This window comes from Pinus tabuliformis, chromosome J (genome assembly GCF_031772625.1).
Source record: "Pinus tabuliformis cultivar Carrire ecotype Pingquan chromosome J, CPIR1, whole genome shotgun sequence".
NCBI classification, from domain to species: Eukaryota; Viridiplantae; Streptophyta; class Pinopsida; order Pinales; family Pinaceae; genus Pinus; species Pinus tabuliformis.
Genome location: NC_142295.1, coordinates 164,977,073 through 164,996,015, shown reverse-complemented (window position 1 = coordinate 164,996,015; position 18,943 = coordinate 164,977,073). Strand labels below are relative to the sequence as shown.

The following is an 18,943-nucleotide window of genomic DNA, read 5'->3' as shown; positions in this document are numbered from 1 at the left end:
TTTCTTGTGGACTTTGAAATTAAATCACTGTAGTCTAGTATAAGAAATTAAAATCACCCCATTTTTGCAGAAAATATCTAAAATATAATACCGCCCTTGACCATTAAGCGCATATCATGTTTTCAATCCAGAATTACTTTGACATGTATTTATCATTTGAACAATTTTGTACAAACTTATTGCAGGTTTTTCCGCATATCTTTTAGAAGATGATTACTAGGTCATTTTTGCATGTGCTGTACACCTAGGAGCTGTATAAGGTCCATTACCTAAATACACTCTACTTTTTGGGCAGAGATCTTGAATTGTTATCACAAATTTAAATGGTGATTTTTCACTTTTACCTCTTTATTCTTAATAGCGAAGTATATCTATACTATGCACTATATTAAAACTTGAAATCTTAAAAATGTTCAACATGCACTATAATCTATTTAATCAAGAGGAGATTGTTTTACAAACAATAACAATCGTCTTTCACCTTCGATAAGAAAATGACCTTAAGCATGTTTGTTCTAATTTTACCATTTGTCAAACAAATTTCTAAATTGCCAGAGTGTTTAGGTTGTCGTTGTAGTCAATCTTGCCTAATTAAAACCATGCAATTAGTGTGGATTTCCAATGGAGAGCATTATTACAACTTTTGAACCGTCATCTTAAAATCACTCTAAGTAGCCAGGCAAAGTTTGAGGAATTAGTGTGCATTTCCAATGGAGAGCATAATCACAACTTTTGAACCGTCATCGTAAAATCACTCCAAGTAGTCAGGCAAAGTTTGAGTTGGTACAGCTTCACGCCATTGGGACCCTTCAGTTTTATTAATGTGTCACACATGTTTTTGGTCATCTTCTGGAATTATTCAAACAAATCATTAATAATAATAAAAAATAGTGCTGGAATACAAATTTCTACTCACTAAACGCTCTCGTTTATTTAGTGCAATTTAAGAATTCAAGTAATGAAATTTAACTACACATAAACAAATTATTCAAAAGGATACTTGCATGAAAAAATGGATAAATAGATCAAATAAAACATTGAATGGGTTTGTACCTGATGCATATATGCTAATAAAGATAGTATACGGAACTGTTAAGATATTGGACAATTTGACATGTTGGTTATCTATAGGTTGGGCAAGGTTGTAGTGGCAAGGTGAGAAGTTGTTTGAGAGATATATGAATATTTATCTTTGAAATGGAATATTAATTATTCTCATTAATTTGTACTTAATGAACATGTGGTTGGCAAGGATCAAGGTAAGCATGAGGATTCGATAAACCAAGACAATTAAGCATCGTTGATACTAAGATTAACCATTATTCTATGATCGATTTCAAGAACAAGTATCTATTTTAATCGAGAAGAATCCTCCACAGACAACACACCAAACTATTGTGATTCAAGTGAAGTTAAAATGTTGATATAAAATGTGGAAAAACTCAAAGATTATAAAATGATGAATTACACTTGCCTCAAATGAAAGTATAATTTTTTGTTTTATTTCCCAGCAAAAAAAAATGTCCCGGATAAAAAGGCATTGCCATTCACTTCTCTTGATTGTCAATCTCAATTACAAGGGGAAAAGCTTATTAATGTAAGCATGAGTAGTAATCCCTAAATTAGAGCAACACTAGATTCCGTTATTGATTTTTTGGTCATGGTTTGGTGTTGTATTTCTAAATGATTACATGATTGTATGCATCATGTTTTCACTAGTTCATGAACTTTGATTTTATGTGTGCACTCAAAAGTCTAATTTTGATTGTGTAACATTCAGATATTTGTTTAAACAAAACAATATTGTTGTATTTGGCTTATCAGCTTATTTGAATTTTTGATTTTCGAAGTGAACAAGATTTTTTGTTTCAAAGGAAATGACATTTAGAAGACTGGAATGTAGCACAAATTCTTTTACTACAATAAGTAATGTTATTATTTTAGCAATTATAAGATTAAGGGATCCTTTTCAATTTCTAATAAACCAAGAGGAGTCAATGTTCATTGAATCACTTTTAGTTTATAAGCTCTCACTAGCTGTTGTTAAATCTTGGCCTCCTTAGTACAAGAAAGAACTACATGGATAAGAAAACTCATGTTCATCACTTCTAGGCCAAGCCGAAGCCTAAGCCTAGGTATGCTTTCTAGATACATGCAGAAATGTCATGGTGGCGTGATATCATTTTTCTTTGCATAGCAAAGAAGCCTTATTATGCTCCCAAGAATGGTGTGTGTGTGTGTCATTTTTATGGACATCTTAGAATTTTTTATTTTTAAGTTTTATTAATTCACTTAGTCATGCAATTTCAAAAATTAAAATAAATTCTCATAATTTTGATTTAATTACTGTATTGAAAGACCATACATATTCAAAATATAAATCTTTATTTTGTTGTTGCTTTTGTGTATTTTTATTTCAACTATAAAATTTTCAACACCTATAAACTCCTTAAGATATATACTTATACTTAAGAAAATTGCATTTTGTTGATAAGACCTTTTTTCTTATATAATTCTATATATTTCATTTCATTATAGGGGAAAATTCAATAATATATTGTAAAATTAATCTAATGAAATTCCTTTATAGAAAGGGTAGAGTAAACCCCTTAATACAAATGGGATTTCAAAAAGCTTTGAAGGGTAGGGTGGCACCTTGAAGGAGGAAAATTCAAATTTTATAATAAATTTCAATAGCTTTTAGGTGAGGGAAGCCTTCTCACTCACTAAAGGATCCAAAATTTGAAAAAGTGGGGAGGCAGAGACATTTTTAAAATGACCTATCCACCTTTAGAGGGGAAGAATATGCAACTTTATAGAAAATAATCCCTCCTGATTACTCCCTTGTAATTGATGAAAGTAGGCTTTAATCAATTAGGAAAATTCATGGAAGCTACATCAATAATAAAGGAAAACAATAATATAAAAGCTCATACTACTTTAGAAAAAGTATACATATTCGAAGTTGATATGCAGACCATTGAGATATGCAAGAATGAAAGATTGAGTGATTGCAAGAAAGCATATTGCATGTTTGATTTTGTGGTTGGTAATTGGTGATGGCAATTTTGAAAATCTAGTCATTATCCTTTTGACAAATGAAACCTTAAGCAAAAATGGGGGTCCTCCAACAAGAGAAAATTTGACCCTTTGTTGTGTTATTGGTTCTTGAGCATGCACAATAGCCTTTTCTCTGAGAGGAAGTAAATTCATGTTATGTCAAATTTCTTGTGGACTTTGAAATTAAATCACAATGTAGTCTATTATAAGAAATTAAAATCACCCCAATTTTGTAGAAAATATCTAAAATCTAATATTGACATTGGTCATAAAGTGCATATAATGTTTTCAATTCATAATTATTTTGACATATATTTATCACTCGAACAACTGTGTACATGCCTTAATGTATGTTTTTCTACATATTTTTTAGAGGATGATTACTAAGTCATTGTTTATGTGTTGTACACTTCAGATCTTTAGCAGGTCCACTACCTAAGTATGTTGTATTTTTTATGGAGAAGTTTGTTAGCCAATTTATTGGTTTAAACCCTATATATTTAAATATCAGGTTGGGGTGGACTTGCAAGATAAAAAATCGTATGTGCATAGTTTAGTGAATTAATGGATTTCAAACTTATGCTACAAGCTAAATGACAAAAAATGACTCGAAAACAAATGTCACAAAGACGTGTTCACTAGATGAGAACTCAGAGATACAATTTTGTCAAGCATAAAAGCAGTGTTTCACTCAACCTTAGTTATGAGTCCTTATTATCTCATTTACAAAATGAACCCCAGGTTCAAATCTTCAATGAGACCTAGCACATTGTAGCTATTATCAAAAGAAGAGGAGTGTTCATACAAAATATTAAATCCAAAGAATGGTGGCTCTTCGTATACAAGTAATTGTAAATGGAAAGAATAAAGAAATCAATGGGACATCTGATCATTGGGGTAACAACACAGAGCCCCTCCATTTATTGTAATATTTCAATATGAATGGACAGAGTGTTCATGCAAACATCAGAGAGTTTCAATGCAAATCATGGCCCTTTAGTGAACAATATCATTCTGCAAATAAACACAACTATAAGCTATCAAAATAGTACCAAACGAAGAAAAAAATTGTTGGACACCTAATCCTCTATGGGTTGGTGTAGAATGTGAACAACCATGAGAGTCCAAGAGACCTTGGGATGTGGAACACAACGGTCACACGAATGTACTATAAATGTATATCATTGTCAATAATATAGACACACTCATGTTTATCATTCATCTTTTGTGTTTGCCATGTATGTGTCTAACATGGTATCAGAGCAGGCGTACTCTTGCCCTACCCAAATATGAGCCACTAATTTTGTGACCTTTGTGCATGTCAGTCTTGCATTTCATGAATATGTTGTCAGCTAAATTGTAGCTACGATCTCTGCCTAGTTCTGTAGTAGCTCCCTGCACAATTACATCTTGCAGAAATGCACCTGTCATTTCTGTGCACACTGTTTTGTGACCGTTTACCTTCTACATTTGTCTATGGGAAATCACGAATACTGTCTCTTGGGAAGAATTTGTCTCGACAGAAATCTGAGCATTAACAACCATAACAGTTTTAGCATGGGGTGGTTGATATGCTACAGGTTTTGGCGCAACGAAAGCAATCTTTAGAACTTGATTTGAGGTTTTGGAGGCTACATTAGTTGTCCCATTAGTTGTCTCAATCCCCAGAGTTTCCTTTACTCGCTCTACTAACTCTGGAAGATCTCCATATATCGTGGACTCTGTTGTGTGCCACTTTGCCTGATATAGTTTTTCAAACGTCTTTTTGAAGTATAGTGATCCATTATAAGAAAATATCTTGATCCCATTGTCCACTTACAACCGGGGAGCCGTTGTTGTTGTCATAGAATATCGTCCATTAGGCGACCATTCACTTGTGACTGACCATTCAGCCTTTGAACTTCCAAGCAACTTTTTTAGCAGAACAATCCCAAAATGCCATTTTGCCAGGTAAATTACCAAACCCTACTATGCATAAAAGTTTTCCATGAGGGTTCCATTTGGGTGTATTGTAAGGGCATGTTCCAAAATCAAAGAGAGGATTGCACTTCTTATCGAACAACGTTGCTCTTGTAGGCATGAATCTGTAAACCACTGCAAATTCAGTTCCTGAAGGAGACCACTTAACATCATGGACAGGTCCCTCCTTACGGAGAGGCACAAGCCCTTTGTGACTCCCATCAGTCGTTAGGTAATGTAATCTGGACTCCCCATAGTAACTTTGATTTCTTTTGTCAACATCAGACTATGCAATAACCAACAATCTAGTCTATCCATGGTTCCAAATTAAATGGACATTGGAACATTGAAAAAAAAGCGCTGTCGAGCTACAGGTTGGGTTGGGCCAACATCCTCTCGCTTAAATATGTAAATGCTCGCTAGTATTCCCTTTGATTTGGGAATATATGCCGCAAAATAAGTTGCAAACCAACTATTCCAAGAAGGCGGATCTTATTCCAAGAGAATCAGCCTTGCAAGAATCCATTCCAAGAGAATTGCAACAATATCAGAGGTTAAAAAAAAAAATTCTGTGTATCAACAAAATGGCATTGGTTTGAGGCATTGGTACATTTTGGAATAGAATGGAATGAATGATAGGCAGTAGAAAGGTGCGATTCAGTTCATAGTATGCATGTTCGATTCATAGTATGTGAATGGAATGAATGATAGGCAGTAGAAAGGTGTGATTCAATTCATAAAATGCATGTTCGATTCATAGTATGTGATTCACTATGTGTTGAAGTCCATGTTCGTGGGTTGAAATAAAAGGTCTCCACACATTGATTAATTCTTGTAGTGAAGCATTGAACTTCCGTTGATAAATTATATGCCTTTGCACCCTTGTGCATGCCCAGTCTTTGTAGTTCTCCTTGCTTGTGAGAATTTAGCCATGATTGCACTCGAATAAGAGCCAGGGAGATGATCTTGTGACGTTGGCAGTTTAATTCGTAGAGGATGCAGATGGAGTCTCCACGACCCCAACTTGATTCATCAATGACAAGCTCTGATTCTATCCCCTGTCTAGCATTGTGAATCTCATCAGAGGAGCCGAAATTGGGATGTCCTCCATGCAGGCGGAAACCCTGAGATCCATTTGCAGCAAAGGAAACAGTGGTAGTGGCAGAGATGCGCTGATGCCAACAAGTGCGGAGTCGAGACGAGGCTCGAAGGAACAACCTTTAACTCCTCCTCCTGGCCTTAAATTGATTGGTTGATCTGCCTACATAACTCTCTTCTTCTTCACCGACTTCGAGCCAAATAGATGTACCTGTCGCTCCACAAGAAAACCACCCATAAGCAGCCTTCGATTCAGAAAGTGCAGCGTTACAAAGGCAAAGCTCTCCTCGACCTTCCTGGATGAAAGAACACACTCTGAATGGAAGAAAATATTAATATATCTGTGTATATATATTTATATATAAATGTTGTCTAAATATATTTATTTATAAATAGATTGGATTCAATCCAGGAGGAGAAGAATCCACAGAGCGAAGAAGAAGGGCTCGAGAGGCAACCAGAGAAAGAAACAAGGAGACAAAGAAGAAGGGATGATGGGAAACAGGGCTACTGGTATCTGAAAGCTTCCTATGTTTCTGTGCATGTGGGAAGTTTGCTCCATTAATGAATGGTTAGCGAGAGTCATTGAATTTAGAACTATTTAAATTGTTGAATTTGGTCTTATAGATTGCAACCTAAGATATTAATTGTACGCTGCAGCGAGCTTGGCTTGGTTTTGATGCACTGAATACATTTGACTATACCGAGAATTGTGGCAAGTTTTAGAGTGATCGTTGGTTATATTGCCAAATTTGAATGTATTTTGGCCATTGTACAAAATTATCTTTGTGCATTTTGTCCAACGGGGTATCTTTGTTTATTGTTGCAACAATTTTAGCCATATAATTTGAGAGACTTACCTGATTTGTTCAATGAAAATGACCAGAATTCATGCAATATTGGAGTTCTTGAAAACTCTGATACTCTCTACTTCTGATGACACATTTCAAATCAGCAAAGGCTCTCTTTCAAAAATTCGGACTTGTCTACAATATGCACAAGAACATAGTGCTTTTTTGCAGCTTGAATCTCAACAACATCAGGAAGAATTACAGCAGTGGAGTCATCATTCTGAATCTATTTCTGTTCAGAAGATTGAAACAGACTCCCATAAACAGCAAGACAATAATGTTATAGTTTATTCAGATCCAGTGCCCAATAAAGCAACAGAGTTACATGCAGATGCAGAAGTTCAGTTTGCACTTCCTAAGCCCATCATCAGACCTTGGGAAGAGCTTGTCAACAACAAGCACAGAACAGGTCTTAGATATGATAAGGAGGTTTCCTTTCATATTCTAGATTACTCAAAGCCCATTCAATTTCAGAGTGTTGGATTCCTTCATGACAATTCACCTCCAGTTGTTGCACATTCTACTCCTCTTCCACATCAGCCATAACAAGTTGTTAAATGCCAACACTGTGACTGAGTTGGCAATATGAAATATCATTGTTCTGATCTTCATCCATGTAAGCATTGTCATAAAACCAGTCATTCTTCAAATAGATGCTTCAGAAACAAACCTCCTGCAAGAACAAAGATTCATCTTGGATGGATCGCTTCTTGGCAATGGGCATCAATAACCAAGAAGATATTTCATTCATATGTCTGAACTTGTTCTTGTAGTTGAGTTTTCTCCATCATCTCACCTTGCATCTGACAGGGGGGGAAGTGACGGTCATTTACAAGCTTCAAAGCCACATCAAGCAAGCCTGAGCCACAACCTGCTATACCAAATTCAAAGTTGTAGCCAAAGACAAAGATGCCCCTGAGCATGCCTTTAGTCAATGATACCTCATCAAAGAATTGAGGACACTTCCTCTAGCAGAAGACTTCAGCTTCTTGCCATTTTTGGAAGAGTTCCAGGAATTGCATTAAGCATTCCAGAGTTGTTGGTCATCCTTAAACCATCACAGGTTGAGACCTCCCTTTTCAGGTTGAGGTTCTCTCTTTTATACGAGGTGAGACCTCCCTTTATTGGTTGAAGGTTTCCCTCTTCAAAACATCATGAGCACTTCCTCTAGCAGAAGACCTGAGCTTCATGCCAGACTTGGAAGAGTTCTGGGAACTGCACTAAGCGTTCCAATGTTGGTGGTCATCCTTAAACCACCTCCCTTATACCAACATTTTAGAGAGCACATTCAGCCTAGTGTTGCCATGCATTTTTGCACATTTTATATTACAGCTCTCTTCTTGGACTCATACATAACCCTTCAGATTAAGGGGGTGAATGTTGGACACCTAATCCTCTATGGATTGGTGTAGAATGTGAATAGCCATGAGAGTCCAAGAGACCTTGGGATGTGGAACCCAACGGTCACACGGATGTACTATAAATGTATTTCATTGTCAATAATATAGACACATTCATGTTTATCATTCATCCTTTGTGTTTGCCATGTATGTGTCTAACAAAAATGAACCATGGACTTCAAAGGAATCACACTATGATCTAGCTATGAATGCAGGAAAGATAAACTATTGGTAGAATATGAATGAACATGCTATAATTAAGTATATCACAGAGACAATGAAATAGAGCAGACTTGGGTTGAGTTGGTGGGTCCTCCCAATCGGCATCACACTGCCTAAAGTTCTATATGATCATGCACAATTCGAACCAAAATCAATTCTCATAAGCACCAGTGTATCATTGTATTAAAATGAGTCTTCAAAAATACATTGTTTGTAGATGGTGATACCCCCGATCAAATCACTCAAAACAAACAAAACTAGAAGCCTGATACTCTATTGTGATCAATCAATTGACCCTCTACATGGTTGTGTGGTCAAAATATATATCATTTACATTTACAAAGGACAACAAACAGGTAGACTTTTTTAATGCCTTGTTTCATTTATGGAGAATGATGATACATATCACAATCACTAAGAATGGAAATTTAATAGATCCCTTCACAACTTTGGATCAAAACAAAATCACATGGCGACCATAATCTAGTGGAGAGGTATAAGAATAGTCGAGGTTGTTATCGTAGCTCACTTGCCCTGTTGAACACCAAATTCAGACACATTGACCTGGAACTTTGACCAATGAACATCACATCCCTTTGTCAATCGGAAACTTGCCTAATAGACATGAAGGCATCTTGGTGAGTCTAGGGAGAAAACCCATGTGAATTTTCCTCTAGTAGTACGCAACATGCCAATCATGGAGGCGATTACTGAATCCTTGTGTGGTTTACAAAACTATGCTTGGAAAAACTGTTATTAGTGTCAAATAAACTATTAAGCCCCTTTAATCTATCAAAACAATATTAAACCAGTAATTAACATCAATTCAGCTTGTAGTCTTTTTAGGTATTATTCTCCATCAAAAAAATGAGAAGAGGATAGGAATCAAGTGAAAATGGGTTTTATAGGTTCAAAAAGGGGGTTAGCTAGCAATAAGAATGGCATTAGCTTCGATCCTTGACGTCTCCCCCATGCATGAATCTTTGAATGTCCCTATGCAAACAAAATATGTAACTAGTGTTTTGATATTGTCTTGTTCAAAACTAGAGAAAAATTATGTTTGTGCATCATTGTATTAGTGGGTACCAATTAAAATAATGATGTTGGTTCCTTTTCTCTTCTTTTATGCTTGAAGCTTCTTTTCCAACATCCTTGTTGTGTAGTGCCAAGTACTAATGTTGTTTGAGCCACCTGTTAGAAAGTTTATACAGTTTCTCATTGTTTAGTGTTAATTTTTTAGCTTCCTTCTATAGTCGGGCATTTCTAGCCTTCATAATTGAATTCTCGTTTTTCAAATATCTATCTAAAACTTTGAATTCTTCGTCTTGGCCTTTAGCTTCTCAATCTTATTTTTCTTCTTCCTTAATTTAGAGGAGGAAGGATTGCTTGGGGTAGTGAGAGACACAATCGACTTCATAGGCTCATAGTAACCAGTGGTATTCTCAAAGTCATTAGGCATCAATGTTGATGGACCAACAAAATTAGAAAAATGATAGTTAGGAGTTTTTTGCTCAAAAAACTTGGTTATAGGCTTCCTTTGCAAAGAAGTTACAAACTCCTTTTTTTCTAACATGGCTATGTTCATTTGGCATAGGTTTAGGAGTGACATCTTTAGGAGATTCGGGAGGGAATGGGGTAGCAGGTGATGGAGTCCTCTTAGTTTGCTTTGAAGATTATTTTTTGGCCATACTCCTAGTAATCCTCTAAGGAATAATGATGGGTTTTTCACAGCTCTTTTTGGTTCTTTTGGATGTTTCTCCATCAAATTGAAACCCTCGATTTTGTGAAGACTAGGGTCCCCATTGTTGTTCCCATCATTATGATCAAAGGTTCCTCTAACTTCCTCAGATGTCACCCTAGATGCTCTTCTATGTGTTTCTTTGGGTGCTTCCTCCTGTATAATACCCTCATCACTGAATTTGTTTCAAACAAAGGTGGTGTCCCAACTATCACTTATTTTCTATAACTCCTCCATAGAAAAGAGTTATGATGGTAAAGGTTATAGTCGATATTTCAAGGGTTTTGTTGAATATGTGTTTCCATTCAGCCCAGACTTTGGCATAAGTAGAAAGGAAAATTCAAAAGATTGTTTGCCTCAAAATGGAGAAGTGAGTGTTGTAGATGAAGGTAATGGCATATGTTCCCTCCCATGTTATATACTTCTAAAGGATGAATAAAATAAATTTTTTAATGATCCAATCTCTAGGCACACCCTTTCTCTAATCTAGATTTTCTCTATGTGACATAAAAACTAGGCCCGTACTCCTACAATCTACTTGATTTAAACTTGTGTTCCTCTACTTGTGGGAGCTCGGTGGCTTAGGCCATAGACTCCTATAACTACCATCACCAAGTCACCAACTCAGGCAATTCTTCCATAAAACACTTGCGCAAATGCTTTAGTGACCACATTTTACTCCCATGAAACTTTCGAAGGAAGGGGAGCCATCCCACAATCGTGAACATAAATTTGCTTGCATTGAATTTGTGGTATGCTTCCACGACCGCTAGGGACCAATGCTCCTGTCTCACGACGCCAAGTTTTTCCATGTTGAACAATGCTTTGTAGGGTATGTCAAGATACTATCTTTCAACAACTCATTATTTCCAATGGAGTGAGGGTCTTTAAGATATAGTTGAAAATGTGCAAGTTTATATATGTGTGTGTGTTACGAACAAAGTTCGTATACGCTGTAGAATGCTTAGAAAATCTGAAATATATAAATATCCATGATAGGACAGTAATATAATTATATAAGAAATGTATAGAAGATATGAGATGATAATATTGTTACAAATTAGGGCCTACTTATATACCTAGGCAGGTGCCCCTTCATGAATGGCCATGTCCTTAGAGACGTGCCTCTTCTATACTAGGTTCACTAATTAATCTATATATATATATATATATATATATATATATATATATATATATATATATATATATATATATATATATATATATATATATATATATATATATATATATATATATATATAGGTACTCATTATGAACCGATGGGCGATTCAATAAGGGAAATCATTGGGATGAATGGCCAAGAGGTCATGCATGCACACAAACCACAAGTAGTGATTATGCATATCATTAGTACTAACTCCTCATAATGTAGCGAAGGTGGAATTGGAGTTATGAGTGTGAGTGGGTTTATGGTAACGTGGGGGTAAGGTAGAAATCTATAGTGATAATTGTAAGGTGGGAAAACCACATAGTAATAGACCAGCTTGTTGTTTATTGATTCCCATGTTGTCAATAAATAAAAAAGGCTTAAATCAAACTGCCTTACCTCAAGTTTTACCTTAAGAATCGATGTGTGCTTGAATTTGTTGAGTATGATGACAAAAGAAACTTGAACCTAAGACTTACAAATTGTTGAGATGAACCACACTAGTGTTGAAACCAATGTTGATGCTAATGTTAAGTGTTTTGCTTAAATCTTAGGATAATATTAATGTTAAGTGTTGGCCAGTTTGAGATTAATTATTATGTTGAACTTGGAACCAAGGATGATGAATACTAATGATAAATACCTAAGAAACATGGATAAAATAAGTTAGAGGTGCTTGGGGAGCCCTAGGCTCTCATCCTGAAGCCAACTAGTACTGATAAATCTTCATTTTGTGAAGTGGATCAAAACAGGCATGTTACAGTTCATCCTATAAATATTATAGTGATCTTGTAAATACCAAGAATAATGGTTACCAAACTATGTGACAGTTACAGGAAAGCATGTAGGTGTAAAAATATGCATGTTGAAGCTGTCATTAATGTTGTCTAAGGCCCATTACTCGTAGAATCATTATCCCTGAATTCCAAACACTGTCAAGAGCAAAGAAACCAAAACCTTGCATGTTGACGATGATTACTCTAAAGATATTATGCTAGAGAAAAAAATAAAAATAAAAAAGGAAAATGTGTTCTTGAATTATTAAATAGAATTAAAATAATACAAATACTTGCTACTATATTGATATTGTTGAAGAATCTTTTATGAATTTTTTACTCCATAGGAATGTTAAAGGTACTTTGCTAAAAGGCATTGATGTAGAGAAAGTAGTTGCAACAAAGATGAATGTTAATTGTGGCAGCAAGGAGAGTGAGAATGGTTGTCTCAAGCTTTGTTAAGAAGGTTTTTCACAATCATTATTTACATTCTACTTGACATTGCTTGTTAGAAAAATCAGTCACAAAAAACTTCCCCTTTTTGTAGCAATCCATCTCATTTCTTTTAACGATTAACAATCTCATTTTTATTTTGGAAATAAAAAAACTTTTGGGGAATGTTTGTCTGCCAATTATATGGTTTTCACCCAAAACTCTGATTTATTGCACCAGAACGTTGGGTTTCACAATTGAATGTTATTTGTATTTATACTTGTTTTCTTTCTATATTTTTTTGATTTTTGTCGTTTTTCTTTTCCTTGTTCAAGGAAGAGAGTCAATCAAGGTGAGGTTGTGGCAGGTTGAGGATCTACCCTTACCAAACTATGTGACAGTTACAGAAAAGCATGTAGGTGTAAAAATATGCACGTTGCAGCTGTCATTAATGTTGTCTAAGGCCAATTACTCGTGGAATCATTATCCCTGAATTCCAAACACTGTCAAGAGCAAAGAAACCAAAACCTTGCATGTTGAAGATGATTACTCTAAAGTTATTATGCTAGAGAAAAAATAAAAATAAAAAAGGAAAATATGTTCTTGAATTATTAAATAGAATTAAAATAATACAAATACTTGCTATTATATTGATATTGTTGAAGAATACTTTATGATTTTTTTACTCCATAGGAATGTTAAAAGTACTTTGCTAAAAGGCATTGATGTAGAGAAAGTAGTTGCAACAAAGATGAATGTCAATTGTGGCAGCAAGGAGAGTGAGAATGGTTGTCTCAAGCTTTGTAATAAGAAGGTTTTTCACAATCATTATTTACATTCTACTTGACATTGCTTGTTAGAAAAATCAGTCACAAAAAAACTTCCTCTTTTTGTAGCAATCCATAACATTTCTTTTTACGATTAACAATCTCATTTTTATTTTGGAAATAAAAAAACTTTTGGGGAATGTTTGTCTGCCAATTATATGGTTTTCACCCAAAACTTTGATTCAATTGCGCTAGAAGGCTAGTTTTCACAATTGAATGTTATTTGTATTTATACTTGTTTTCTTTCTATATTTTTTTTATTTTTTCGTTTTTCTTTTCCTTGTTCAAGGAAGAGAGTCAATCAAGGTGAGGTTTCGGCAGGTTGAGGATCTACCCTTCCCACCAATTCTATCTCGAATTGGTGCAAGACATATTGAATGAACTCTTCTCAACTGACAGGTTGTTGATACACTTTTAATCTATGCCCATTAACCGAGATAGAAAATCCTTCCCCATTTCTAGTCTTATTTTTCACTGAACCAATGTCGAAGATTTTTACAATTTCATATGGGCCTAACCAATTTGTAGTGAAATTCCCTTTAAAAATTTTAATTTTGAATAAAAAAGGAGAGCCTAATCTCCTAATTTGAATTGCTTTCTCCAAATGAATTTTTCATGCCATTTGTTTCTTTGTTGCTTGATGAGGATGGCTTTTCAAAGGGTCTCTTTGTGCATCTCATCCAACTAATTTAGTTGAAAAATTCATTGTTTGTGTGCATCTGAGAGATCCATACCCAACTAAATTGTAGTCCTGAAGGTCTTCACCTAAATTCTATTGGAATAAGAACTTATTTGCCATACGCCAACTCATATGGTGTAAACCTGGTTGTGTTTCTCCATGCGGTCCTATAGGCCGAAAGTGCTTCGAGAATGAAGCTACCAAATATTTATGGTGTAATTGTACTCTCTTGTTCGAAATTTCTTCAAGGACCTTTTTGGTGGACTCCACCTGCCCCTTGGCCTGTAGATGATACAAAGAAGATTTCGGGTGCTTGATCTAATATTGTTGAGTGATGGCTTGCACCAATTTTGACTTGAACTATGTCCCCTAGTCGATGAAAAATTATCTTAGCACAACAAAATAGGTGAAAATATCCTCAAATAGAAAATCTACAACAACTTGTTCAATAGCATGAAAAAGATGTTTAGCTTCTACCCAATTTGTTACATAGTTAGTACAAACCAAGATATACCTTTTCTTCTTTCATGTCGAAGCGATTAGCCCACAAAATATGGGGCCCACTTTTTAAAATGTTTAATGAGTATGTGTGGTTGTAAATGCATCTCGTCGAACTATACTAGGAAGCCCATCCATGGACAATTGTCGCATCTTTGAATGTACTCCTTTGGATCCCTAAATAGGGTGTGCCAATAGTATCCTGAATGGAGGACTTTGTAGGATGTCATTTTGTCAGCGAAGTTCCCTCCACATGGATCATCATGGTAGGCTTTTAGTATGTCAAACATATCATCCTCACATATACGCTTTCCAGTGATAAAATCATGTTCTGTGTGGAAGATATCTCCTCCAATCTAGGAATATGTGGCAATGAGTTTCACAATATTTTGCTTTTCGTTAGGCAAGAGATGTTGTGGTATTTTCTTGTTGCCAAGTACTTAGCCACATCTACAAACTAAGGAGAGTTTGTAGACATAGAAAACAAATGTTCGTCTAGAAAATCATCATCTGCAGGAGCTTCTTGTCCTTCATTCTGGATCCTGGAAGAAAAAAAATTATACCTTATTTATTTTTCTAGGTCTTTTTAGAATAGTAATATTAAACTCTTGCAAAAAAAATATCCACCTAGTTATTCTACCATTACTGGTATGTTTTTTCATTAGATATCTTATAACAGAGTGATCAGTATGGATAAAAGATTCATATCCAATGATATAATCCCTAAATTTATTGATTTCATGCACCACTGCTAAAAAATCATTTTCTGTGATTGTATAGTTTAATTCAATGAGTGTTAAGTTCTTGATAATGGAGTAAATGGCATATCATGACTAATTTTTTTCTGACCCAAGATTTCTCCAAGGGTTGTGTCTGAGGAATTTGTCAAAATATGGGATGGAAGAGACCAATTGGGTCCCCTTAAGATGGGTGCCTTGGTAAATTTTTCTTTTGAATTCTCCCAAGTGGTTTGGAAATATTCATCCCAAGAAAAGTTAATATCATTATTAAGCAATTTAAACAAAGGAACATTTATTCATGTAAAATTATTTATGAATCTTCTATGAAAAATGGCATGGCCTAAAAATCTTCTTACATATTTTCGAGATTTTGGAATCGGTAGTTTTAAAATAACTTCATTTTTTATGAATCAGCCTAGATTATTGCATGAGAGATGACCAAGAACAATCTATGTGGTCTACATCATTCAATATTTAACATCACTCAAGGAAATATTAGTTTCTTAGTGTCTAATCAAGACATTTCCTAGATTTTCTAAAGCTTCACAGAAGGACTCACCATACATGGAAGTCATTTATATAGATTTCTACATAATCATGAATTAGATCGGGAACGATGGCTAATATTTCTCTTTGAATAGTGGTTGAAGCATTACATACCCCAAAGGGCAACACTTTGTAAGAAAATGCACCCCAGGGGCATGTCAAGGTGGTATTTTCCTAACCTTCGACTGCAAATTGTATTTGATTATAACCATTAAAACCGTCAAGAAAAGAAAAGTACTTTTTACTAGCTAAGGTATCCAAAACCTAGTTAATATACAGAAGAGGGAAATAATATTTTAGAGTGGCTTTATTAAGTTCCCTTTAATTTAACAAATCACACTTACCATTATTTTTAGGCATTATTACCAAGGGTGAAAGCCACTAGTTATCAGAGATCAAATAAATGAAGTTAGTGTCTAATAATGTTCGCATCTCCTCCTTAACAATCTCTCTCAAGGATGGGTTCATGTATCGTTGAGGGTGTCATATGGGGCGAGCATCATATTGAGTGTATATATGATGTGTACAGGTGTCGCAATGGATGCCTTTCATGTCATGATGGTTACAAGCAAGTGCATTAGTGTGCTTCTTCAACATCTTGATCAATTATTCTTGTTGAATAATCAATTTGGGCATTTATATTTAAGGTCTTACCTGGACTAATTTCAGCATGAATTATACAAGAATGTGAGGTGTTTATGGTTGATGCAACAATCTACAGTGACATTGGATTAGTTGGATCACAATTTTCTTGAAAATTAGAACTAAATATGTGGTCGAAATGATCAAGATTCCATACATATTCCAAATTAACAAGAAAGTTTCGAGTATGATTTTCTTTAGTGGATTATTTGAATTGCATAATTTGATAAACCATACAAATGGGTTGAATATTTCCTTTATCAATATTGGCATCACCAAACCATAAAGTCTCTTCATGGGTGGCTTTCTCAAGAGAATACAAAGTCACATTGTTCATGAAATCATTGTGTGAGGTAATCATGCTTTTGGATCGGCAACCAATAAATGCATTTGTGGTGGCCAAACATGGTCTTCCGAGGATCACAGGATGTCCCCTTGAAGAAACCTTTGGTTGTAAAACCATAAAATCAACAGGGTACCCCCAAGAGTCCAAGGAAATAATAATGTCATCTAATAAACCTTTCAGTTTGATCTTAGTCGATCTACGAACTCTAGAATAGTAGGTGTAGGATGGATATTAAATAATTGTAGTCGGTCCATGGTTTGCTTGGTCATTATGCTAATTGTTGCTCCTAATTCAATTAAAACATTTGGAACAAGGATTCCGTTAATGTGGATTGAAACAATAGGATTGTTGGGATCTATATGTTTTTCTATAAAGACTTGTCTTGACATAAGATTTGTTGACTTTCCAATGAATTGAATGGTTTTTTAGTTTCATTTTCGTTCTTCCTGGTTTTTTTTAGAAAAAAGTTCCTAATAGTCTTGGCACAAATTGGGATGTCCCTTATTGATTGTAATGGGGGAACATAGATGCAAACATTCTTCAATTTGTAACTAAAAAATACAGAGTGGGCAATGGAGTTTTCCAAGTTTAGCCTCTCTAGATAGGGAGGTAAATTGGATGATTAGGGAATATCTGAAGTTGAAGTGGTCTTTTTTATCATATTATTATTTGTTTGTTCTTGGGTCTCCTCTGATCGTTCTTCAATAATAATAGGAGGAGTTTTATTAAGCACTCCTCCCGACCTGAAGTGCACATCTTGTAGTTCTACCAGGGTGATCAAGTAGGTGGGAAAAGGTTGTAACTTAATGTTGAGAATAGGTTGAGTTACCTTATTGTTGGGGTTAGGATTTGGTTGGGTTGATTTCAAAGGTTGAGCGGGTAGTTGTTGTAATTGATAGGTTATGGAAGTTATAGCTGTTGGGGTTGTGCCACCTATTAAGTTTGTGCTTGTGTAGGATAATATTGTTGACAATAGGCTTGTTGTGATGATTGTGTTAGGTATGAAAGTTATGAATGCATAGGATGACTTGGAACTTTCTATGGAGGACATACTTACCAAGGCATATTGGAATTTTAAAAATGTGGTGGATATTGCTGACCATGATAACAAGTAAATTGGAATGCAAGATATAAAGGTATACCTAAGTTTCTCAAATATCAAGGTCTTCATGATACCAATGTACACAATTGTTCTTTTGCTTGATCCTCCCCTTGGTAAATTGCCTTCAAACTAAGTAAACAAGGACAATGTCCCATCAGATGTTTTCCTACACAAATATCAATACTATTTAGAGGGAATTCTCTAAGTGGATGCCTCTTTCTACATTTAAGACAAAAAATAAAGAGCTAAATTGTCATCTTCTTGTTTCTTGTTATGTTGTAAAGTATCTAGTTATAGACTAAGAGTACTGAGAATACCAGTTTTAAAATTTTATAATAAATGTCCTAGTTCTTCTCTAGTCACACCTTTTGTTGTAGATTTGTTAGCTTAGAAAAAGTATCTATAATTCCCTTACCATATATGGCTTCTCTTGTAAATCTCCTACTAAGATCATTGGTTTCGATAAAAGTTAGTCGTGAAACATCTCCAGCTCCCATCAAATTACGAATATTAATGGATTTATGTGAAATATCTTTTAGGAAGATAGTTTTAATAGTATCGTGATCCAAATCGTTTTTCTTAGATCGTTGTAGATTGTACACAAATATTTCAAGGTAGTCCTCTAGACTTTCTTCTTATTTTTGCATCATTTTAAATATTTATTCTCTTAAATATTTGGCCTTACAATATTCTTGGTATTTATTGAGAAACATTTTACGCATTGCATCCCATGTTTGAATTGTATTTCCCTCAACCCCATGAAACAACACAAGGCTAAATCATTGAGGGTGGTGGGAAATAATTGATTTTATGTGAATCTTTTGAATAATCATAACTTAGATGGCATAAGCTGTCAAAT

The 18,943-nt window shown here is 34.8% G+C and overlaps 1 pseudogene; it reads right to left on the bottom strand.

Moving 5' to 3' along the window:
• Positions 1-4,524: 4,524 nt before the first annotated feature.
• Positions 4,525-18,943, bottom strand: part of LOC149226192 (uncharacterized) — a 53,621-nt pseudogene continuing 39,202 nt past the window's right edge.